Genomic DNA, 25,792 nt, shown 5'->3' with positions numbered 1-25,792 from the left:
AATGTAGTAATTTTAGTTAAACCCTGGCATCATCAGGTCAAAACATGTTAATATGGTATGCCCAGTAGTGTTTTATGACCAAATACCTGCAAAACTAATGACATTCCCATCAGCCTCAGCTGTACTTTGTACTTTGTAGTTATCAAATGTTAGCATGCTAACACACTAAACTAAGATGGTAAAAATGGTAAACATTATAATATCTGCTAAATGTCAGCATGTTTAAGGATTGGTATATTTCAACCTGGACCATTTTCCCCATATTTTTGTGTCCAAGTGACTAATGAAGACAACAATTGTTTTAAATTAATCTAGTATTGAGCGAGGATGCTGCAGCCGGCGGTAGCGAAACCGGCTGTGATGTAACCATTCAGGGAATGTTTGCATGACAACTTACGTCCACTTAAATTGCTTGTTTTGCCACTGACAGGCTGAGATTGTCATCATAATTGCCTGACAACATTATGTAAAGGATCACTACAGAGATAGACCTTATTGTTAAAGGGTAAGATCATTTTTCTTTGACCAGAAACAGCCCTGAAATTGCTATCATTGAGTACACCAGACTCCATTTAGATGAACAGTATTTTTCTCACTGTAAAACACACTTAATCCAAAGTCAGTGGTAACAAAGTAAAATTCACAAAAGCCATTTTGGTTCCTCTTTTCAATTTTCCAACAGTCACCAACTCTGGTCTGGTTTAGATAAACCTATGATTCCCCCAGTTAGACGTGAAAATATGCTGCTGTCTCTATACACACTAAAAACCTTTTAAAAGGAGTCTGGTGGGTTTAGTGATAACAATTCCAGGGCTTTTACTGGTTAAAAAAAGGATCTCACTCCTTAACAAAAAGGTCTGTCTCTGTAGGATCCTTTATTTAAGTTGTCAGACGACTCGTATGATAATCCACGTACATCGATGTACATTGATGGTGCACAATTGCTCTGAGTGGTTACATCGCAGCCTGTTTTGCTGCTTCGAGAAAAAGCATGGGAAAGTAGGGTCCAGGTGGAAAAATACGGACATTAAACTTTAACATTGTCACTGTGAGTATGTTAGTGTGCTGATGTTAGCATTCAGCTTAAAAAACACCACTGTACCTAAGTACAACCCCACAGAGCTGCTAGCATGGCAGATGTGGAAACATCGACTGTGTTGCTTCTCACATTTTTCATTTTAACCTCAATCATGTATGAGTAAGAGTAACTTTTCCCAAAGACCATTGCACAGGAGATTCTGACGATACTATCCTGTTTCTGGGTGGGGCAGAAATAATGTGAAAATGCTAGTTGTGTGCAGGCAGTTTAGAGGTGGATGACAGTGGTTATGTGAGGTTGAACTTGATGATGTTGGCAGTCAGATTACAAGCCTTCGTTTAACTGAGCGGTGAAAATGGAACAAGCCTTTCTCTGTTTAGTCTTTATGCAGAGCAGCTGCACTTGTCAGTCCCTCTCACTAGATGGACGGCAGAGCTCCGTGGATATGTGTGTGTGAGGGAGTGTGTGTGGGGGGGGTTGTCCCAGGTGTGGCCAGGTGTTTCAGGTTGACCGCACGCATTGCTGGTGACCAGACATTCCTCTGATGGACTGGAGTGGATCGGCCAGACAGAAAGAAAGTGCACCCTCGTTCCCCTCCACTAACCAACCTCAGCTTGAGCTTTACACACACACGAACACACACACATACACACAAACGCATACTTCAACATGTTCATAAACCAGTTCAAATAGGTTTTTAACGTGCAGCCCCATAAGTGCAATTATCAGTGTTTTCTTCAGGGATGGCTCAAAAGAACTGAGTGTAATTTAATCCGACTCTCGACTCAACAGTTTCTGCGCTCACACACAATTGTGATGCTGTGTTTATTCAGCGGCAAGTCCAGGTCTAAATAGCCCTGACTCCTCAGCTCACTTTTGTGTGTTTTTTGTAAGGTGGTCCTCATTCATGTGAGGACAACGGAGAAGCCATTAACTTGTCCCAGACAGAGAGAAGGAGACAGTCTGAGCCTCATCACCTTCCTATGAAGCTCATCTCAAGCATCCCACCTCTTTCAGCCCCTGCTGTCTTTTCCCCTCCTCCTCCGTTCAATGCAGCTTTTGTCTGTTATTTCAGAGTGGTGGAGGTCTTGCCATGTCTTAGCAGTAAGAATCTAAAGGCAGTATTTTGTTTCAGCATTCTGCAACATTGTGGATATATGAACATGATGTAGTACAAACCATTTTCCCAAGGTCAGAGAGATGGTTATCATTTAGACTGATGCTGTGTTGACTGACAGGTTTTGTGTGTTTTCAGCCTCATAAAAACACTGAGGAGATTTATGATAATGGACTGGTTGTGATAAAGAGCTGTAAATATGTTGGTTTATGGGCAAAAGGCCTGGTCACACCAGCATTTAAAATCAATTCAGCCCTGTGGCATTGCTACGATAACTGGGTTTGCATATGGGGGCAATGTAAGTGTAGCCTATGCATTTTTTTTGCTCAGCCTTTGTGAACTTTGATACGTTAATTTGTGCCATTGACCAGTAGAAAGCTATTTTGACAGTGTTGACCTATGATTGACTTGAGAGCTGGATGGTCCAAAATGGGGGAAGTTATTGTAGCTTGTTTTTGACCATCCACTTTTTAGCTGCAACCAGCAGCAGTATGGCTCGCTCTTGCACTTAAGTTGATCTGTAAGATCTATGCAGAACCTACGCCATAGCCTATGCATGTGGCCTACGCCATTGTGAGCATTTATACTTGTGCGGTGGTGTGTCTGTGTCACTCTGCAGTTACACCTCCAAAACACTAGTCAGCTGTGGGGTTTCTGTATAGTGCTGTTAAGTTTAGTTAATTCAAAACACAGCCAAAACACACATTAAACCTGGCTAAATAGCAACAATTTCAATTACAAGTACACAAACAAAGCACTTGTCTTTTGCTGGACACATTTTCCCCATAAATACGACATGCTAATGTTTTTAGCATAAAGCCTGTGGCATTTTACATTGTATAAATTAGCCAGGCTAGTTCTAGCTTTTCCTCTAGTCATATGAAGTCAGGGACAAATGTACATTTAAGGAAGGTATCGTTAAAAAAATTCGGCTGCATTACAGCTCACAAGGTTTACCGCCAAAGCAACTGTCTCATACTAAAAACATTTTCCGAACAAATATATCATGCTAGTGTTAGCAAAAGCCTATGGCATTTTACTTTGTATAAGTTAGCCTAGTGACTAGCTAAGATTTCCTTTACTCATATAAGGCCAGGATAAATCACACACAACACTAGCCTGAGTGTCAGACTGAAGCTCCCAGAACCTTCAGTCTGACACTGCCTCCATTGAAGGCGATTTACAAGGGGGAGGGAATTTGATTTTTCCCTAACCAATCAGTAGAGATCAACGACTCACCCAGAATCTGACGTCATTAGTATCCATGCCTCGGGGGTGCCGAAAACAAGCGAGCATTGCCCGTTTAAAATGTCTCCGTCGTTGTGCACGCCCAGCTGCATCGCCGTTAAATCCAGTTTAGCAGCTTCCTTAATTTGGTCCTCCATTAACGTGAGTAGTGGTGAAATGCCTCGATAGCATCGTTAATGTGGTCTGTAGGATCTGTAGTGGTCGCCATTGTTGCTATCCTCACCAGTTACCCACCGGCGTACAGCTTGACATCAGCGTGGCGCTGATTGGCTAATCGCTAGACCCGCCCCCACCCCCGGCGTTCATTGGTCCGTCCATCGTTTGGACGAGATAAAACGCAAATTCATTACAGTATGCCAGACCAGAGATGCAAGCCTACTCAGTTGAGTGGGCGGGGTCTATGGTCTGGAACCAGGCTAACACAACACATAAAATACTATTTTGTGGGGGCTTTATTGTCTTCACAATTTATTGTTTATCTGTGAAATAAAAGTAAATAAAAGCTTTGTTTCCACTGAGGAAAATGGTTTCAGCCTACAAAAATAGCCAGGACGTCTGTTACTTGGTCAATCCACTAAACATTTCTCCACCCAATGGCGGCCAAAGTTTTCGCCCTAGGAGGTCATGTGTGTGTGCTTGTGAAGGTATGTGTTTGTGTTTACGCCAGTTGGCTATAAGGGGGCATGGCAATGGGATTGGCCTGTTGCAAAAAGGCGGTTAACTTTCAAATAGGTTCAATGAGTGGATGTATGGGCGTACATGCCACAGCTATTGCAATTTTGTGCTTGTATTTTATCCTCGTCTGTCTTATTGTAAAGTGGAGTCGTTTGCAGAGGTGATGGTACAAATATGTCTTTTAAATAAACTTTGTGAACTTATTGTTCTGTTGCAAGCTGGCTAGCGTGTTAGCAGATATCAGCTCATCAGCTATGGGAGTTTACATACCAGCCCTGTGAGGTGTCCCTATGTCACCAAGTTTCTGAACCAGGTATTAACATTTTGGATGAATTTTACTGTGCCCCTTTCTGTCGTAAGGGGGCCTAAATTCTTCAACCTCTACAGGGTAAAAAAAACAACAACACTCTTACCACTATCCCCTTCCTGACTTTAAGTGCTCTCATCACTAACAGATCCAACACAAACAAGGATGTTAGAAAAATGTCAAACTCCCTATATATGTGTTTCTCTCTGAAGGGAATAGCTGTGCCCTTTATCACTGACCAGGAGCTACAGCCTTACTGGTGACAGTGTTATGGCTTTCCCTGTCTTTTAACAACAGTGATGTGTGCTTTGTGAGGGGACAAGTTCTTTGCTTTCACATTTTAACTGTCTGGGTGCATTTAGAGAACCAGCTGCCAAGTAGGTGGTCAGAAGAAATTTCTGTCATCACAGAAACAAGCAGTGACAACAGGAAAGCAGATTTCATTGGAGCCCTTACATTATGGTTCACCTCCCCTGGAGAAGTCACAGAGGTGAGCGTGGAGATTGGCTCACTGCTATTTCATAAAAAATTAAAAGAGGGGCTATTCTTCCAATGCAAAGAGAGCTGTAATTCACCTGTTGGCTGATTTTTAGAATATTCTTGTTGTTCTATTTGTGACGACAGCATTAGACAGTTATTTTGAGACAGCCTCTGAAATTGGATTGGCTTTCTGTAGGACCACAAACAGATTAATTGGAGATTTCCTGTGCCAATAAGACAGTTCAGCCAGCAGACACTTCACTGTACAAGCAAGGACATCTTGCTGTCTGTGTTCTTGAGGATTTTGCTTGTGGTTTTTCTTCTGTTTTAATGGACTCTCTCCACATGACTCAGTCGCAGAATATTCCTCGGTTGTTGTTCCAGAAAAAGGAAAGTATAAAAGTGTTTTCATTAGGAGAGATTCACAAACACCTGTAACGTCAGACATGGCTGTCAAAGCCCATACTATCACCTGAACACAGCCAATGAATGCTGAGGCATCACTAGCCAGAAGTGAATTGCCTCGGAAGGTTTGGACATTTTCCCGGCAACGCTCAGGCTCCTAAGGGACCTGAACTGAGGAGCATGAAAAGGCTGCCTCAGGGGGATTGGCTGCGTTTGAAGAACCCTGCATGTCTGCTACCTCCACCCACTGGAGGCTGCCCTCCCTGAGTCAACATCGGCTCGGTTTTCAAGGCTGTTTGACCAACAAGTGTGTCTGTACATTCACAAGTTGACACCTCCTGATTTAAGGAGCCTCGTGCTTTCATATTTGCTCAGGATGAGGAATTTAAGACACTCCTTTTGGTCTGTCTCAGAGCTCAGTGTTGCTAGGTGGGGATCATGACTCATGAAAGTTAGGTAAATTAGAGGTAGAGTTGCTGTCTGCTCTCTGATGGCAGATTAGGACAAGAGATGTGCTGTTATAATAGATACCAGTGGAGCCAGTGGAGCTGACAACTTCAAACACTATTTCAGGGCTCTTTTTTTTGCATTAGGCCAAGATTGCTTCTCTTGTAATTTACACTTGCCTTGTTAATTGAAAGCAAAATAAAAACGGCAACAAAATATAGTTGAATAAAATCCCAATTAACATGCTCAAAATATGATTATAGTACAATAAAAATATGCCAAGCATAAATCTAAAATACAGTAAACATACAGCAGTGGCACCAATACAAAAGAGGAGGAACAAAAAATAACAAACATACATGTGCTACACAGTATTGCTGGTACCAGACCTAACTTAATTCAGACATTACAAAATTTAACACAGACAAGGAAATATCGTCTTACCACTAAATACATTGCGTTACTGCAAATACACAAATTAAATCAGAGTAACATTGTTACAAAACACAGTTCCAATCCAAATTTCCTGCCATGATGTACATGGGAAGTTTTCTCTTTGTCTGCATTGGCAGTGTTGAACAAGCAGCAACCTCCGAGGCTGAAAAATGAAGCCAGCAATCAAGTGCCAAAAACTGCAGTTCCTCTAATGGCCACCTGAGGCTGGCTCCAAAATCGAGTAAATCCCCATAGAAACCCATGTTTAAGTACCCAAATTTACAGCAGAAAATAAAAAAAAACATGTTTACAGCCTGGTAAAAAAAAGTTTTGGTCTGTAATGCTAATTTTAACATCCATGACAACTGTACTGGGGGTGAATTTTTATATAACTCACACATTTATATTTTGTTAAGGCTTAAAGTTATGTATAATAAAGGGTGTGGTTACTTTGAGTGACAGGTTGTCTGAAAGGCGATGGCACATTCTATGAGTCAGATCCACTCCTCTTGTACAAATTTTGTCACTTATGGCTCCAGAAATCCAAGATGGCCACAGCTTGGACACAGTTACACACACTTAGCATTGGCGTCACTTTTTAGACCCAGAAGTTGCCCGTTGGTGAAAACAAGGTTAGCTTTTTGGCCGATGTAGGACTTGTTATGATGAGTTACTTTCAGGTACATAAACTACTGCAACCAAGAACCACAGGAAATAATTTCTCATACCAGGAAAAGGGATGCTACTGTTGCTCTTGATGACAAAAGTAGATCAATAACACCCTTCTGTAAAGTGAATACTCTGTAAAATAGAATGTACCAAGTGGTTCTTGTGCGTTATGTTATTGCTGATGGAAATCAGTATTCCCTGTAAATATTTGGTTCAACACCACGGACTGTATAGAATAATGGATACAGCTACCATGACGTCACCCATTGGTGTGTGGAATCAGTCTTTCTAATGGCAAGCAGGGGGCAACTCTGCTGGTTGTAAAAAGATGTCTGGTTGTATAAACGTCTATAAGAAAGAAACCCCACTTCTCACCAGATTTAATACCCTAGTAAATATTTACCTCATGATTTTATAGTCTCAATCGCTACTTTCGAGTCTTCTTCAATACAGCATGATGTTCATTTCCAGAAATAATGGTACCATTTAGAGAAAATATTTCATAAAGCAGGTATGCTGCAGGGTATGGTTACTTTGTGATTAACAAAACGCTAGCATGCCGACCTATCAATCGGGATAGTGGCATAGCATTTTGTAATAACTGACAAAGCATCAGTCAGGTCCACCCTCTCGTTTACATATGGTCACCTCTGGCTCCAAAAAACCAAGATGACGACAACCAACATGCCAGACCTAAGGCTTCAAAATGGTAGTCCACAAAGTAAAGGGTGAGGTCACATTGGCTGTGTCCATTTCTTTTATGCAGTCTATGGTTTTCACAGAGGCAGCAGCACTTAGTTGATATAATACAGACAAGCTCAGGTCATCGTAAGCTTATGAATTGAGTGTAATGTCATTTTAACCAGACAAAAAAGGCTGCAATGTTTTACAAAGACCTTTAATCAAACAAACAGTGAGACAGGCCAAACTGTTTTCCTAAACCAGACGTATGAAATGAAGCTTGAAGAGCAGGCTCACAGAGCTTCGTTTCTGCCTTGATTGCTCCCCATTTTGTTGTGAGCATGCTTTTTCTCACTGCTTCTATCTGACAGCATTATTAGCACAGTGCAACCATGTTGATAAAGAAAACACTAGTTATCTCTCTGACTAATGGTGTTTGGCCCCATGAACAAAGATTGAGTGCCACAGTCCTCGGCCTGCTAATGACTGAATTTGTTTGGGAATGAGAGTACACATGCAGGCCCTACACGGCACATTTGTTGGGAGGCATTCATTGGGAAAAGCTTAGTCAGGCAGGCAGATCCTGAGAAGAGAGGGATCGGAGCTGATGTGTGCTCTTTCTTTTCCTCCTGAGAGGAAGGGATGGATTTAAAGGGCTTTATGCGCAGGGCAATCCTCTTGAACCCTGCTGCGGTTGCCATTATAGCAGGAAACAGATGGGGGGCATCTGGCCTTTTGCTGAGAAAATCTACAGGATTTGGACACAATAGGGCAACCTGGTAGTCTATAGCACCACACTGAATACGAACATATTCAGAAGTGAGAGCCTACAAGGGCAACAAATTCATACTGATCTGTCATTTAGCTTCATATTCAGTCTTAAAGAAATACTTAACCACCCAAATAACCTTTTGTATATAAACTATTTACCCGCTCTTAACCTGAGTTTGTGGATAAATCTTGCATGCCTCCAATGAACGTAGAACGGAAAAACAGAGAAAGTCTTGATGAATTGAACTAATAGGGTCTGTATTTAACAACAGCAAAACTATATCAAAAACATCCATCTACACAGTCTCACACAACTCGTGCAGTATAATCGGAGTCTTATTTATCCAGTCGTATGTTCAGCACTTCCCAAGCAGACAGACCTTTCCAACAGGGAACTGAACTAAAAGTAGTCTTATCTATGCTCTCTTCAAAGCCAGACTCCATTGACAAAAACAGTAAATTTACCTCGCTGAACACGGGAGGTGCCAGTTGACCAGCAACTCCCTTGTTCGGTAGGTATATTAACCGTTTTGTCAGTGGATTCTGGCTTTGAAGAGAACATAGATAAGTCACTCTTTTAGTTCAGTTCCCTGTTGGAGGGGGGCTTTCTATTTGGGAAGCACTGAGCATATGACTGCACAAAATGTCAATGAATGTTTTGATACAGTTTTGCTGCTGTTAAACGTGGACCCCTATGACTTCAATTCATCAAGAATTTTCTTTAGTTTTTGGATTCTTCGTTCACTGGAGGCATTTAGGAAAAACAATGTTTTCTTCATGAATTCAGCATAACACCGGGTGAGTAACTGATATACAAATGGCCATTTAGGAAGTGAAGTATTCCTTTAATATATCAGATTAAGGTAGATTATACTTGAGATTCTTTTATGCCTTAATGGCAATGAATGTTTAATCTGGTATCACTTTGTGAAAGTGACTCTATATCTGTCATTTGCTTTCAAACTTTTGTTGAACTTTACCTTTATCTTCCCACAGAAGTGGAGTGAGATAAGCCATTGTGAGATATCTACTGTGTGCAAGTCGAAGCCCTGTCAATACTAAGTACAATAAAACTATACTAACTTGGAGACAAAGGTTTGTTGAACTCATTGGCCCATTTTCAGAGACATTGTACAGTCTGTATGTTGAGGCGTTGTTTCCGTTCTGCTCTATAAATTATTAACAGTCTCATTGTGTGTATCATGTGGCATCCATGGCCTATACATTCCTGCACTTTTTCCATTTTCTTTTAGGACAGATAGACAAATAGCAAATGTAAAGATTAGACATGGACTATAAATTCTAACCTTCCTGTAGTGACAGGCTCTAATCGTAGACATATGATTTACTGTGCACTGTGATGTATGGGAAAATTTTAAACCTTGTCCTACTTTTAGCTGATGTTACAGACCTTGTCATAAAGGTGGTGTACAGTATTGTGCATTTCTTTTGTAAAATGTCTACTGAATGTGACTTTATGACATTATTTTTCACATTCAGTGTACGCTCTCTGACCTCACTTGGGTCATCTCTAGTGATGACCAGCCTCAGTACTGCTGTCTCACATCTTGCTCTGAAAGACCCATTTGTCTGGTGTATCAAACAGGTGGTCTGGTGTTTCTCCCTCTGGCAGGTTTATTGAGCTCAGTGTGCAGTCATGTCTGTCACTGGTGGTCTTCTAACATGGGGAGGACAGCGACAGGAGATAATGAGCTGTCTTTGAGTGCCTCTAAGCCATTACAGGATACAGGCCATGAGTAGTAGACTGTTACTGTACATTCATTAGCTAATCTGATGTTACCTACAACCACTGTATAGATCTTTGTCCAATTTCATGGTGAAGGTTCTATCAGGACTTGACCTTCAGTTAGATCTCCAGATTTAGAGTCCAGACAGCTGATCATTACACCATGGGTCCAATTGTTTGACTTCACAAAGACTTGAAACTCACTTTGAAAAAAGCCCCAGCTTTAAGACAAAGCCATTACACAGTTGCAAAGTGCTTCATTCAGCCAGTAAATTAAATTTTACTTTGAGAGTTCTATGCTCTGGGCTCGTCCGGGATTTGAACCCGGGACCTCTCACACCCGAAGCGAGAATCATACCCCTAGACCAACGAGCCACTGAAAAAGCATCCAGTTTTTCAACATGGCAAAAATACTGTTAAACCTGGCACCTTGGCTGTCAGTGACAGGTCATCTTTCTTGTGGAAGGCATCAGATGAAATGGATAAAAACAGTTAATATGTGCTTTCCCTGCAGTAAGATGAAACCAGGGGTCTGCAATAGTATTTTCTACTGAGGACATTTTGACATGTCACAGTAGGAAAAGCACCGGTATGAACAATGAAATAATAATGACTGAATTCCGTTCACCTGCTTCAGTGTCAGGGTGCTGGTACTGTGCATGCTGGCTCACTGTCCCACAGTCCTCATTTATTGGCACACTTATGTATAGCTTATATATAGCTTTACTAGTGGTTTTCCTACTGTGACATGCAAAGGAAAAGGATTTGTCTGGGACTAAAAGCTCAGGACCCCTCACACCCAAAATGTGAATCATACCCCTAGACCAACAAGCCCTTCATCGAAATAGAGTTTGCACTTTCTTGTGTGATAAATGCTGCTCAGGTTAGCAACAGATGTCCACAGATTAAATGGTTGAACCTCATTATTATATGCATTTTTGTTAGTCAGTCGTTTGCAGGTTTTTGGTCTTTAACCAAAGTATCGTATAAAGTATAAGTGTAGTATATAAAAGTTAAGGCATCGCCAAAGTTATTAAAACTTATCTTGAGTAGGACATAAATGTCAAAACCAAACTTGGCAATGGCAATTCATCCAATAGTTTTTAAGCCACAAATGTTAACCTGCTGGTGGCCCTTACAGGAAAAGTCATGGGATTCATTAAAGGGGACCTATTACACTTTCATTACTTTATCTGATAAATAATGTTATATAGTCGTATGTTCATATTAATGTGGCAGAAGTTATAAATAAGTATGTAAACATGTCTAAGAGTAATCCCTTTGAGCATAAACCTCATGCTTCAGACTCTTATGAATACATTGCTACATGAAGCTACATGCTAACATCAGGAGCTCATGTATTTTTGGTTGCTTATGTTGATAATTTCTCCTTGATTTCAGATCATATTCCTGCTAAAACATGTCTGATTGTGAAGATTTTGGTTTAGAAGCTTTTACTGGTGATTTTTCATGGTAAAAGGTGCCACAATACACAGTCTCCCAGCTGCAAGTACACTGCTATAAATAGCTACATGCTAACAGTTGTCATTCCCCAACTGTAATGATGGTGCAAAGACACTGAGATACAGAGCGTTTTTAGGGTGAATACAGGTGTTCCAGCACAGACAACATGAGGAAAATATAGTGTTTTTCAAACAACAAAGCATGTAAACATGTCTTAGTATAAACCCAAAAATACAAGAATGAAACAGAAAATGAGCATAATAGTTCCCCTTTAAGATTCATCATCTGAGACCAATGATTGTGTGTAGAAAAGGTTGTGCCAATCCCTCTTTTAGATTTGTGTTGTCATGTCACTTGAGGAAGTCAGGGCTAAAGTCGTAAGGGTACATCATGTAGGAATCATGAATGCTTTCATAAAATGTCTGGCAAACCAATCCACCAGGTGTCGAGAGTTACTGGTATTCAGTCCGAACCAAACGACAGACAGACCAACAATGTGATCCCTAAAGCCACATCGTGAGCATGGTTAAAAATCCAATATTGCCAAATAGCACTCATTGAGCTTCTCAGTTTGTAGCCCTTTTATGATCCTGTTCATTTTACTGGTCCAACTGATATTACAGCACTGCAAAATCAAATATTTGACCTAATAGATGGGTCAGAAAAAAAATCTTTTAGTGTAATGGTTTACATATGTCATAACATCACATCATTATATATCAGTGGCTGATTGTACATTTCTTTTTGATGGGTCAGGTTTTGGGTAGATATTACTTTATTTACTGTGGGCTACATATCTGCACTGTCTTATATTCAATACAAAAAGCTTTTGCACAAAGGTTAAAGATGCTAAATGAAAAGCAGAAACAAAATTGTCATCTCTCCCCTTTCATGTGGTTGTCTTTATGGCACTTGAGCAAACGTTTGTGTTACCATGAAGTCATTACAGGAGATTCATTGTGGCCATTTGTAATGGAATTTCCACCAGAGAGGGAACTTCCCTTTTAACACAGTGGACCAACCTCAAGGTAGCTCTGGAGTGTCTCAAGGTTCCCCTCAGTACAAACACACTCTCTCTCTCTCTCTCTCTCTCTCTCACACACGCAAATATGTGCACATGCAGTCAAGCATACAAGCATGCACATACAAACTAATGTGCACCAGGTTGTGCAGGGTTTTCCATTCTTCAATGCTACACCTGCAGGCAGAGGCAGAGACCATAAATAAACCACCCATTCACTCTCTGTGTACAATTAGGATCATTTAAGGAAACCCTCACTCATACTTTTCAGTGACAGAGAACACTTAAAGGCCCTTAAGTTGGCTTTTAGAAAATGGTCGGACCTCTTCACGGAGCTTATCGTGCAGATTTGTAGTTTTAGGTCAGGTGCTGCATCGTCTTGATGACTAATTGAAAAGGTGCCAGACGAGATTTTTAGGGTAACACTGTTGCACCTGTCATGTGTTGAACAGAAAAACAATCAAATGTGTCAGAGAGCAGAGGCCAGCGAGCGTATGATTCTCTGGCATGTGTGAAGCTCTGACATTAAAGAGTATGTCCAAGAGAAAAGGGTCATTTGAAAGCCTTTTTGTTTGCTTTTAGGGTGTGTGTCAATGCTTCATCTCCTTGGGAAATGAGCACAGACATCTCTGACCTTCATTGTCACGAAGCTGCCTCAGACTCTCAAACTCCTGAATGTTGAGACTTGGAATATTCAGTTTTGCTTTGACTGAAATGTATTAAAGCAAATGTCTAACTCGATGGACTTCTCAGACTCTTTTGACACACTGTGTACATTCTCTGAAATTTACAAGCGTTTTGGTAGCCATGTGCTTACGTTTGTTTTTGGCTTCCAGTGAACATGTGCTAACCGTGTGTCAGCCTAACCGATCTGCCTGCTCCGCTGAATAATTTGATGTGCTTCCCTGGCTCTAGTTTCAGAGGAACCCCTGATTGAGTGATCTGCAAAGCAAAGCCACAGAGATGATTCTATTTCTCATGCTTGTCCCTGAGTTAAACATAAGCAGATACAGTATGAGACCAGACAGGAGTGTAAGCAGAGGACATTCGGAGTGGGTCTGAGAAATCAGCACTGGTGCATGCGTATAGATTTAACCTTGTTTGACAGCACTTTGATGAAAATGGTGACAAGTACATTGGCAGCAGGATTGGTTAGTGGGGTCGGGTCGCAGCTGAAGGGCTCAGGTTACTGTTCCGCTAAAGTAACCTCGGGAAATTACTTAACCTCCACTCACTCCAGGGACGCTTCCACCTGGCTGCTGCTGCTGTACGAGTAAAAAGTGAAGTGTTCTTAGGGAAATGTAAAGTTTTACAAAGATGATAGATGAAGAACCCCAACAGTGGATTCCACAATGATCACTGACTGCACATAATGTAACTCATGTAGTCATAGTTCATACTTTTCTGCAATGTTTGCATCATTTAACAAATAATACAAAAGTATTTTATCTCAGTTATTACTTCTGACTCACGTAGAAGTGTGCTACCGGGTATTTATATCTGCAGAGATTCTGTCCTCTGCCTGTCTTTTCTTGTTTTCTTGTTATTTTGCTGTGTTTGGGACGTTCCTGAGCATGGCATGCAGATGAGGTCAGGACTTCATAAAAAGGTAGCAACCAGGTGCCAGGCCATGAGCAGCACACATCCAAGAGGAAGCTATGAAAATTGCAGACACAGCACCAAAAAAGCACAAATATATATATATCATATATATATCTGAAGTTGGCTTTCACTTTATTTAGCGATACTGTTTAAATAGTAACTGACAATTCCTGCATTTAAGGATAAGTTGTGATATTTTATATTTTCATTATTATCATCAAGTGCTATGAAAACATTGAATACAACGATCTTGATCTATTATAATTGATCTTACTGACAAGTTTTGTCTGTGTAGCTAAGGTATGATTTATCTCTGTGCCATAAAGCTCCATTTTTTTGTCCCACAAAACATCAATAAGCCATCCTGTTGCACTTGGTGACATGTTTCTTATTTCTAGAGCACCAAATGTGGATTAATATGCCACTGAAAACAGTCCTCAACAAGTTCACTTACACCCAGTTTGAGTAACACTGACTATAAACTACAGTGTCCAGCTGTCTTTAGAAATTACTTGGAAAAAATGACACTATATATTTGTGAAGTGTATGTCTTTAATACATACTAATGGGCTAGGAGCTGAATGCAACAAGGTAGGGAAGTCACATAATATTGAGTGATTGACTAATATATGAAAACAAACAAATAATGCCATCCTTGTCCTTAAAACATGAATAATGAAATCTTTAAGAATGAAGTGGTTGGTGACATCCTCCATTCTGTTGTATATTATGATACATAATGTATATAGAGAATGCAATATTCAGCGTCAGGTCAGAAGGAGTTTGTGGTTTGGTGTTAGGACCTACAGATGTGTCATATGAGCTGCTGTGTAGCCGCAGCAGGATGATTGTTTCAGGATAGATGGCCCTTCTTGTGTGGCTACTGTTTCCACTTGATTGCTGATGCCTGTAGAATTGATAAAGTGTAGGGTGACTGCCATGGCCATTTGGGACAATGAGTGCAGTGATGCCATTAGATTTCCTTCCTCAAAATCAGGAAATGCATTCCTGTGAAGCTTGGGCCCAAGATGTGGTTTAAGTTTACCATGAAACCCGCAGAATTCGACTTTTTGAAACCCAAGAACATCTGCGGACAGACTCCATATGGGTGTATAATTTAGATGATTGACAGTGACACTGATCCTGAGACCACCCCCCCATTGTGTAAGAGATATCCCATCATCCAGTGCAAAATGAGTGACAGCAGCTATTCTCTCAAGCGCACACACTCTCCTCCCTTTCTGCCTTTCTAAGTTGTTCCTAGAAAAGAGAGAGGAGATGGACCAGAGATGATTTATGAGTAAGGAGGACAAAAATTTGTAGGGGTATTGTAGAGTTAAAGGGAATGGGTCAAAAGTTTAAGCATGAGGGCCAGTATGTGTATTTGACAAGATCCAGTCCAGTGCCTGCCTCAGTTCAGAATCATGGCTGCTGTATGTTTTGCAGATCAATGCAGAGAGTGAGTATGAACACACACATGCATGAACATACTGGCATGAATGAATTCATTCATTTTGCCCTTCACTCCCTTTTACTTTCTTTTCTCCCTTTTATCACTCCTCCAACACACACTTACCCACATGTAATGTATGAGAACACATGAGAACACAGAAAACGTCACCAAACTGGGTTTGTCACCTGCTTCTGCTGTGCACCGGAAACCACTAAAGACCTCTATGGAGACTTAGCACCTGCTCTCTTTCTCTTTCTTTCCATTTCCTCTCGAGTTTCACCAAAGGGGATTTTTATAGGCTAACACCAACATTTTGGATTAAAGCTGCAAATTACATATTCAGTTCCACTAAACTTCAACATTTTCACGCAAGATACTCCTAAATTCATGGATTTTCGAAATGATACATTGATGTTTCACTGTCTCTGCACCATCACTGCAGCCAAGGGATGACAGTTACTGTACGTTCACACCAACAGCGACCAAAGCTTCCAAAGCGGTGGAAGTCATTCATTTTCAATGAGAGCCCGGCGACTTGGGTGACTTGGGCGACTTGGGCGACCTGGTCATCAGCCGCGCGCCTCGGGTGACCAAAGCGACCGGAGCAGGTCTGGTGGGGACTTAAAACTCGTTTAACTTTATGGTAATGAGCTCTGACGCGGTTCAGCTGCAACCAATCAGAATGCTGACGTGCTTCGATGAAGCGGGTCCCAGAGAACAAGCCATGTAACTTTGGTTCCCACAGCACACTTGTTCCAACAATGGATATCGAGAAGTATATTACTTGCGTTCGCGCCCACTCAGTCCTTTATAATGTGTTACTCTTCAGTTACAGAGACCAAAATAAAAAGAATGAGGCTTGGGACTGCATCGCAGAGGTAGTTGGTTGGTCTGGTGACCTTTAAAGTGTGTAATGTTAGTAATAGAGGAGAGATTTGCAGGCTAATGTTGCAACGTAGCATGCAAGTCTTCCTTGCTTGGTTTGAATGGGATGACATACTTTTTCTCTTTTCATTGACCAAACATAACTTTCTGTAGGCCAACTATGAGCTTTTTGACTGGACAACAGCAAGCAGCAACTACGCTGCTTTCAAGCCGGTAGTCGGCTTTGCAGCTCCTTTAAATTGACAAGCACGATCGAACATTCAATGATTCATGTGATGAGCGACTAGAGCGACCAAAGCTGCCACAAATATTTTTGACAGTCGTGCTTCTTGGACTTTGCCTCTTTGGAAGCTTCTGGTTTGAACGTACAGTTAGGCAATGTAGTGGCACTTCATACTGTAAAAAAATCACAAAAAAAAGCTTCTGAACCAAAACCTTCACAACTAGACATGTTACAGCAGGAATATATCCAAAATCAGGGAGAAATTAACAACATCAGCAGCCAAAATTACATGTTTTCCTGTTAGCTTGTAGCTACATGTAGCAGTGCATGTGATGTGATCATGTGCAGTACTGTGCCTAGAGCAGATGACCATATAAAGAAATCCGTCTTAAACAGACATCAGCTTGTCATGGGAGTAACAAAAACCCCAATGGAAATAGAGTATTCTAAGTGTGAAGCCGAGGTTTTTGCTCATAGGGATTACCTCATTATTTGAACCTTTGGCCACATTTAACATGAACATTTGTCATTGTAACATTATATATATCACAGAAAAGGCTAAGAGAAAGTACAGTGGGTCCCACTTAAGCCTTAATAAAAGCCTGCTGTGTACCCCATACAAACCCCATTTTCCTCTCCTTTGTTTCCCTTTCATTCTCCCTTCCTTTTTCTTCCACCCTTCCTCCATCTCTCTCCCATCCGCTCATAAGCCTTCCTCTCACACACTCTCACACCTCGCTCTGTCACCTCTCACCTCCCCAAACAGCCATGATCGACACAAAATAATGTCCTTGTGATGTTTTATGGTAATCTGTGAGGGGACTGTTCCACCCCCCCTGCTGTGGCTGGATGAAAATAGCGATGCAGCAGCCCTGAGCTGGCTGTTGTGGTAGAATCTCACCTCTGAGGAGTCAGTGGGAGTCTGTTCAGCTGGGGCCTCACTCCCACAGCCAAGGAACTTGAGTGGGATCTGGCTGGTGTCAGGTCTCTGGTAAAGCTCTCCTGGGCCCTTTTCAATTTACAGTCATCTATCAAGTGTTGCCTCTTTGTGAAATCTCTGGACGTCTTCAGTAGCCTTCTCATTTTTGTGCACGGACACTGACACAAACCAGAAACTTGCTGTATTTGCATTAAAGGAGAAGCACTCTCTTCTTGTTATATACCAGAATTCCAGCTTTATTTTTTCTGTACCAATTCCCAATATCCCACCTTCTGTTCCTGTGGCACTGGTGGTGGACATTTATGTATAGCAATTTTAAGAAAAGGACAACAGTAGGGTCTGAACACATATGGGTATCAACACAGAGCCTCTAGTCTGGACAAGCCCAGCCTGGTGTTGTTTTTGTGTTCAGGTGTGAAGGTGTTGCTGTTCCATTATGATCAGTTTAGGGTTATCTAGTTCACTCTCTCTCTCTTTGGGGTTTCTTCATAGTAATTCTTTGTGGGAATGAAGTACTCTCTGTCAAGCGTACACTGTGATTGCCATTTGGTTCCAGTTTATTATTTCGTTGTGGTCATGTTATTCAGTTTCTTGTTGCGCATCTTGTTCAGTATCAGTAGCTTGTGACATATTCGTCCTGCCAATGTCAATTTCAGTTGATGCCTAGGAAGCTGTAAACGCTTTTTCACATTGATAAAGAAATATGGAGATTAACAAGTTGTAATTTAATTTATCTTACAGGATCACAACTTGTACAGCTGCTGCAGTTGCATACACTTATTTTTTTTTTATTATAGAGCTCTATAAGAAGATGACACCATCATTCTTGGGGATAATACATATTCTGTGTCTTTTAATGCCTGGAAAACGCAAGGTTCTTGTGCCATCTTTCAAGGGCACAGAGGCAGGTTGCCCCTGACATTACTAGGCAACCATAACCAGCACCGTATCATAGCCTGCTTACCAGAAATCCTGAATTCAGAGGAATCCTCCTTCAGACTTTGATTTTTCAAGTGTGTATAAGGACTGAAATGTTGTCAATGGGACAGATGTAAAGCTCTAGAAAACTCTACACTAAAATGATCGACTCCTTCACATTTACTATAGACTGATAATTACAGAAGAAAGGAACAATACCTGCTGGCTGTGATGTGTTGTTCCTCGTCACATGACATGCCAAGAGTTGAACTTAGTTTATCTCAGGGCACAGCTGTTGCACCTTGAGTAAGAGGCACACGGCAAGGCTTGTGCTCCACAACAGCATCACTCTTCTTTGAGCGTGCCTGCATGTCTATATTGACAACAAGAAATTTGGGAGTGCAAAAAGAGGGAGTGATAGAAAAGACCTCTCAGTGGGAACAAATCAGGCTCAAAATAGAAGAATGCTTCATTGTCCACTGCACCAAAATCTAGCTGTGAATGAGGTTTGGGAATTTAAAAATGCCACCCATAGTTTGCTGATTGCTCTGATGCATATCAAAGTAGGCTTGATTGGTTGTCATTGGATATCTTTGACACAGCTCGCGGAATATAGATTGGACTATGTGATGACAGTGGGCCCACAAAAGAGAAACACCTGTCATGATTTTGGGTCCATGTGCAGGGCTCCAGTGAGTTCAGCGCAGGTTGAACATGTGTTCAGGAGACCTGTATCTGTTATATGAAAGACGTATAAATCTGTAGTGAAGTAGTGTGGGCACTAAAAGGTTTAACCAACATTGATGAGTGTACCTTTCTGTGGATCGAGTGCTTTTATTGGTTCATTGCTTCCTGTGTTTTGTGGAGATTCCCAGCTTGTGACCTCACTGTGCTGGGATGCTCTTCTTTTTGTGAGCCCCAGTTTTTGACTTGGACAACTACAACAAATGTAATTTCACTAAACAATCTTGCCTAGTGCAGCTTTAAATGATTTCTCTGTTTGTAGCTCAAACCACATCTTTCTCTCTCTCTCTCTGTCTCTACGTGGCAGCACCAGAGAGAGGCTGAGCTCAGTGTGGTGGTGGTGAGTGGTTTGGTGCTTTGCTGTTATATAATGAGCCTGGTCGGCTGGATGATCACAGCCTAAAAGAGCTGTGAATACTGTCCTGGCCTGAGCGGTCCGTTACATCCAGTCACCCCACCAGCCCGACGCTGGCAGCCAGATCAGTTTGTCTTTGACCTTCATAAAAGAGCGTCCCCGCCTCTTTCTTTCTTTCCCGCTCTTTTCTTTGTTGTTGTCCCTCTTCACCCTGCTGTTTCTCTCATCTTTGGATTCTAGCCTCTAATCCTAACTATGATAACTATGGGATAAATCTGTCATTCCACCGGGGTATCCACTCTCTTACCCCCACCAGCTGTTTTTACAGCGTCTAGACACACATGCCGAGATTGATAAAACAAGAGGACGCTACGATGTGCTGCTGGACAATGAGGACGTCGTGGAGTGTGGGTCTTCTCCTGCGGCAGGATTAAATAGACTCCCCACTCATCTTTGTGTCCTGAACCAGGGTTTAGGGAGGCTTTGTGTGAATGTTGTGAGTGTGTTTAGAAAGCATTGGAGAGTCTACCTACCTGTGTGTACACTGTGTGTCCGCATGCAAAAACATTAGGTGGTGTGTATTTATGAAGACATGACTTAAATATGCATTAACCTCACTGTTTTGCATTGTGTATACGTGTGTGTATGCATGTATGTGTGTGTGTTTATAAACACTGGAGCGGGGAGGCATATGACTCAGTCTTTCCTCCAGCTGTTAGCCAGAGACTCCCCCAGTGCGGGTCAGAGTCGGACAAACTGGCGAACTCATCAGGAGGCTTCCTGTGATAGCAAGTTTTTTATTCAGTTTCTGCTGACTCTCAATATTTACCGGCCTCCTGCATGAGCTTTGGTTTCCAAATGGGCTTACTTTGCATGTCTGGGGCACATATTGTATTCAGGGTTAAGAATAAAGATGTTTACTTGGGCATGTCTGAACCCCCCAAGATGCAAAACCTCTTTGCTTTCAGGCCATGTCCAAATTGTTTCCCTCTTTTTTTTTTTAATAAAAACAATAACATAACATTCTTTGTTGCTAATCGCACCAATTGATTAACTGTGATGCTGCCGTATGCTGCACATCTAATTGTAATAAACGTCTGCTGAAGTCCTGAAGCAATGTAGGGAGAACACATGGCGGTAATAATGGGGTAGAGTAGACGGCGCTGATGGCGGTGTTTATGGGAACCTCAGTAGTCCTCTGTTCTGTTTGGTCAGCTGCAGAGACGTTGTTGGTCTGAGGAGCTCTGACATCACCAGCAGAAGTGAATCCAGATACACTGCTGTACGGTGTAACAACAATGTGGGTGAACTCAACCACTGTAAATGACTTTCTCACACTCATGTTGAATGTTACGCCAAATTTAGCCCCCCAACAGTTTCACTTTAAAATCAACTTTTATATTGGCAACCAGTTTTATATTTTACTGCCAGCACAGAGGGTTTCCATTCCCTACCACTTTCCACTCTAAATGTTGAAATGATACAAGGTTTAGTACCATTATACTTTGACTCACAGGCTTGTAGCAGATAAACCAGTTTACATGATGTAAATCCACCCATTGGATTTAGATTGACAAATGCTACATGCTAATGTAAGTAAGCAACAAGAGAAGTAAATTAATGCTTTTTTAGCATTTAGCATATCTTAATGACTTCACATCAGTAATATGACCTTCCTCAAAAACTTTTTTTTCATGAAGTCTTCTGTGGTCTAGAATCTTGTTTCTCGAACATTTGTGTCCTTAAAGTAATACTTTACCCCCTAACGACTATTTGTATGTCAGTTACTCACCCTGTGTTGTATTGAATTTGTGAGGAAAACATGCCTCTGGTGAAGAATCTAAAAACTGCAAAAATTCTATATGAATTGAAGTCATCAATTCATCAGTTTCACATCCCATCAGTTTGCAAACTCTTGTGCACACAGATCATGCAGTTTAAATCCAAGTCTTATTTAACCAGTTGCTAAGTTAAACTTTGGTGTTTTAGAGGGTTAATTAGTATTCACCAAAGTCACACAACAACACAAATAAACTATCAATCAAGGCAGCAGTAGACCAGCAGCTCCTGTGTTCAGTGAGGTAAAATTACTGTTTTTGTTAATGTCTGGCTTTGAAGAGAGCGTAGATTACTTACTTACTTAGTGCCCTTTATGCCGGCTGGCATGTAGGGCAGCAACAAAGGATCTCCACTCCTGTCTGTTCTGGGCCAGCGTCTTTACGGAACCCCAGGTGTGATGCAGGGCCTTCAGCTCTTCTTCCACCGTCCTGCGCCAGGTGTTCTTTTACGTTTACCATCTGGTGTCAAGTGAAGGGCAGTTCGGGTGATGTTGTCCTGCTCTCTACAGATGACATGTCCAATCCATTTCTATCGCCTTCTCATAAGGATGGTAGCCATATTTTCCTGCTCCTCCATCATGGCTAACTACACTGCCTAGATAGGTGAAATGGTCAGTTGTGGGTAGGTTTATTCCATCTACTTGGATTGGTGAGGGGTTTGGGATGTTCAGTATCATCAGCTCTGTTTTCTTTTGGTTGATCTCAGACCGACTTGCTTTGCGTAGGTGTTTAGACGACATGTTTTCTCTTGCATATGCTGGTGTGTATGAGAGACCAAAGCCAAGTCATCTGCAAAGTCAAGATCTTCCAATTGTGAAAACAGAGTCCATCTGATGCCTCTTGGTTTGTCTTCGGTGGTACACTGGTCCTCCAGGTTGGGGGTTGGGCACAGGGCTAACAACCCAGTACCGTAAAAAGAACCTTGTTACGGAAACAGCGTAGATTAAGTTTCACTTTTATTCAGTTTTCCACTGGAGAGGTCTGTCTGTTTGGGAAGTACTGATCATGCAACTGGATAATTGAGACTTGAATTATACTGCACAAGTTGTGTGACAGTTTGTATGCTTTGATATGTTGTGCTGTTGTTAAACACAGCTCTCTATAACTTCAGTTCATCAAGAGTTTCCTCCCTTTTTGGAGTCTTTGTTCAGCGTGGATGCATGGATGGCAAAGTGCATTTGGCAGTGCAGTCCAGTAGGCAGCCAACAGATGATACCTTACATCGTTACATTCAAATGTAAAGACTTCCAGGCTTCCCACAGGGTTTTATAGCGGAGGCACCCTGCCTCGCCTGAAATAAAGTGCGCCACTGCAAATTTTGGAAGCTACTGTTAAATTGTATGCAATATTACAGGGAAAAAAATCATCAGAAATTTTACTTTATTGGGAAAAGAAGAGATCTGTCTCTCAAACAGCCCAATGAAACTCCAATGCCAGTTCCTTTTTGGCAGATCATCTAAAAGAAATGGGGTTTTTTCTGCTTAGGCTACTATTTACAAGCTAACAGCAGGAACTACTGGAAACTGTGTGGGCCGATGTGGTGCACTTACCACGCCTGTTAACCAATTTCATGGGGGAAACCCTGACTACGTCTTGGCCAACATAAATTAGATGCCAACATGCAAAATATGCAGTTCAGATATTAAAAATGATTGTCATTATATCAAAATAACATGCCAATTCATATCTGTAAACTGTAAAACAGCAATGATTTTGTTAAAGGGCACATAATGTTTAGGACCCAAAATACAAAGTTTCAGCCGTGGACTTGACTTTGGACCCAAAAGTATCAGCTTAGCAGAATTAATTTCCTGTATTTAAACTGCTGATTAAAGACCTGTGTTAACACCTTTAAAACCTCTTTATTGCTTCTCAGTTTGACTGATGTGGTTTACATGCTTTTACTGTAACAGGCTTGCCCATGAACTTTTTCTTTGTTCCATTTTCACCTCATGAAACACTGTAACATTTTTTATCTACGTGCCTCATAAATATTGTTGACTTGACCTGAATCATTAAGTCCAACATCCAGAAACACATAAAAAAAGCAGTGCTGGCACTGCTGCAACATGAATGCAAGACAGATAAATGAGGGGAAGCGGGGTTAGGATGGCTATCGATATACATCACTTTCAGCAAGTGGTTTATCTGATAAACAAGTCATACAAGAAGGCCATCTCTTGTAGTGCTTCAGCTCTGCCTCTCATGAAAAGAAAGCCCTCCCTCTCCCACACAGCTTTGAATAGAGAAGTGCTCTGTGGCCACACACATCTCTGCCAGGCCGTATCTCAGTGCCAAACATTTGAGCCCTCTCCCTGTTGAAGGCCTGTGGGCTTTTGTCTCTGTGTCTGATCTGCGACTGCGGTTGAGAGGGGCTCAATAGGGAAAGGCCTCCCTATCGTGTTAGGCTCAGGTCTCTCTCAATAGGGGTTGTTTCTCCCGGAGCAGAGGACATTTCCATTGAAGCTGCAGCAGAGAGCGCAGGGAAAGAAAAGGAGTGGAGTGAGGTGTTTTTATTCTAAAGTGGGATTTGTGTGTTGGAGTGTAGAGGGCTGTGAGCAGGAAGGTCTCCTCCTCTTGTCTTATCTGGGAATCTCACAAGCCGAATCAATCATGGCTTTGTGTGGAATTACATCATTTTAAACTTTTCCCAGAAAGTGGAAAGGCTTTTGAGGGTTTTTGGTTCAAGTTCGTCGTTGTCAGCACATTGACAAAATTGTCCATTTAAACCAGTTATTTAGTCTCAAAGTGAGTCACAAAACCATATTTGTTGAAAATGAAAAGAAAAAATACCACTAAGGAAAGACATGATTTCATTTTCTTCCACTGTGTCAAAGCATATTTTAAGGAATGGCCTGTGCTTTACTGATACATGTAATGTCATCTTATTACTTAAAGGTGCAATATACAACATTCAGAACATTCTTTGTTTTGGTAGCTGGGACAGTTGCATGCATGTTAGTGCCTGTGAGTCCCTCCCTCTATGTCCCAGTGGTTAGCTAATCTCTGCGCTTTACTCTGGGCTCATACTGCGCAGTGTGTTTATGTGTGTTTAACAGTCACACACACACTGGCCCATGGTGGCAGGACGGCCTCAGCATGGAAGTGTAGTGCCCTCTCTTCAGTTCCCTGCAAGTTAACACTGCTAGTTTTTCAGTGCTGTTGCTGTTATTAGCACTTTTAGCACTGTTAACACCGTCAGCACGGCTAGCACTGCTAGCTGCTGCCATTTTGTTCAGCCACCTTCATGTTTGCTTGTTATGTTAGAGGTGAGAGCTGTGTGCCCAGTCTCTGAATGTCATATAATGCACTTTTAAGATACTACAAAATTCCCAGATGTGGATTGGAAATACGATTGGACAATATGTACTGTGAGACAAGGCTGTTTTGTAACTTGTAGCTATGCTTCTTATATCGCTATCGGCTATTTTAGGGAGGCTAATGTTGCAAATGAATAAGCAGGTCTGCTTTATGGTAATATTAGATTTATAGGACAGTGAATGACTATCATAGCTGCATAAGAGAAAAGTGATGCAAGACTTTTTTTCAGATCAGTTCAAATGTAATGGCTAGTTGATTATATTTTCCACATAACCCATTGCCCAAAACCTAATTAGAAACATGTCACTCACCTGTTTTGCAGATATTAGCAATTGGATTAGTGTCAAATGTTTAGGCATAATTTAAGGGCATTTTCACACCTCAAACTCTGAACCAAGGTTTGCATTTTTGTTACACTGTTTATGTTTGATCTGGTCAGTTTAAGATAAGATAAGATAAGATAAGATAAGATACACCTTTATTGATCCCACAATTGAGAAATTGTGGGATCACGTTGTAATTTTGTGAGCACACTAAAGAAATATACATGACATACCTATGTCCTGTTGTCATCACCCACATAAACTGCATCTCTGTCATTATCGGTTTGTAGACGGGCACTCCCTTACCCCTCTCTCTCATCTTCTCAGAAAATATTTGAAAAATGCCAACTGACTCTTTAGAAAGTCACCCTCTCCTCTTCCCATGTGCTAATTTCTCCCCTGCTCCAAGCACCAGCACCTATCTGCACTGAGCGCAGCCACCTTCACTTTCTCTGTTGTTAAATTATACACATTATGCACTAAGGCATCTTAATAGTTCCGGAGCCTTTGTGCTCCACTGTCTCTCAGATTAACTCATATCGCAGCGGTGCCTGGACAGCGTGACGTGTGTGGTTGTGCTGCTGCCGTGGTCCTGCCAGATGCCTCCTGCTGCTGCTGCCGTCATTAGTCATTAGTCATACTTCTACTGTTATTATACACATATGACTATTGTCACACATGTAT

At 41.5% G+C, this 25,792-nt stretch overlaps 1 protein-coding gene and 1 non-coding gene across 2 annotated transcripts in view; one reads left to right on the top strand and one right to left on the bottom strand.

Moving 5' to 3' along the window:
* me1 (malic enzyme 1, NADP(+)-dependent, cytosolic) overlaps positions 1–25,792 on the top strand; it is a 108,492-nt gene that overhangs the window by 8,295 nt on the left and 74,405 nt on the right. The gene's annotated exons all lie outside the window — the stretch shown is intronic.
* trnap-cgg (transfer RNA proline (anticodon CGG)) lies at positions 10,325–10,396 on the bottom strand. Its single transcript has one exon. It is a non-coding gene; the product is annotated as a tRNA-Pro (tRNA).

Source organism: Epinephelus moara, chromosome 6 (assembly GCF_006386435.1).
Source record: "Epinephelus moara isolate mb chromosome 6, YSFRI_EMoa_1.0, whole genome shotgun sequence".
Taxonomy (NCBI): Eukaryota; Metazoa; Chordata; class Actinopteri; order Perciformes; family Serranidae; genus Epinephelus; species Epinephelus moara.
The sequence above is the reverse complement of the archived record's forward strand: the minus strand, read 5'-3'. Positions and strand labels throughout refer to the sequence as shown.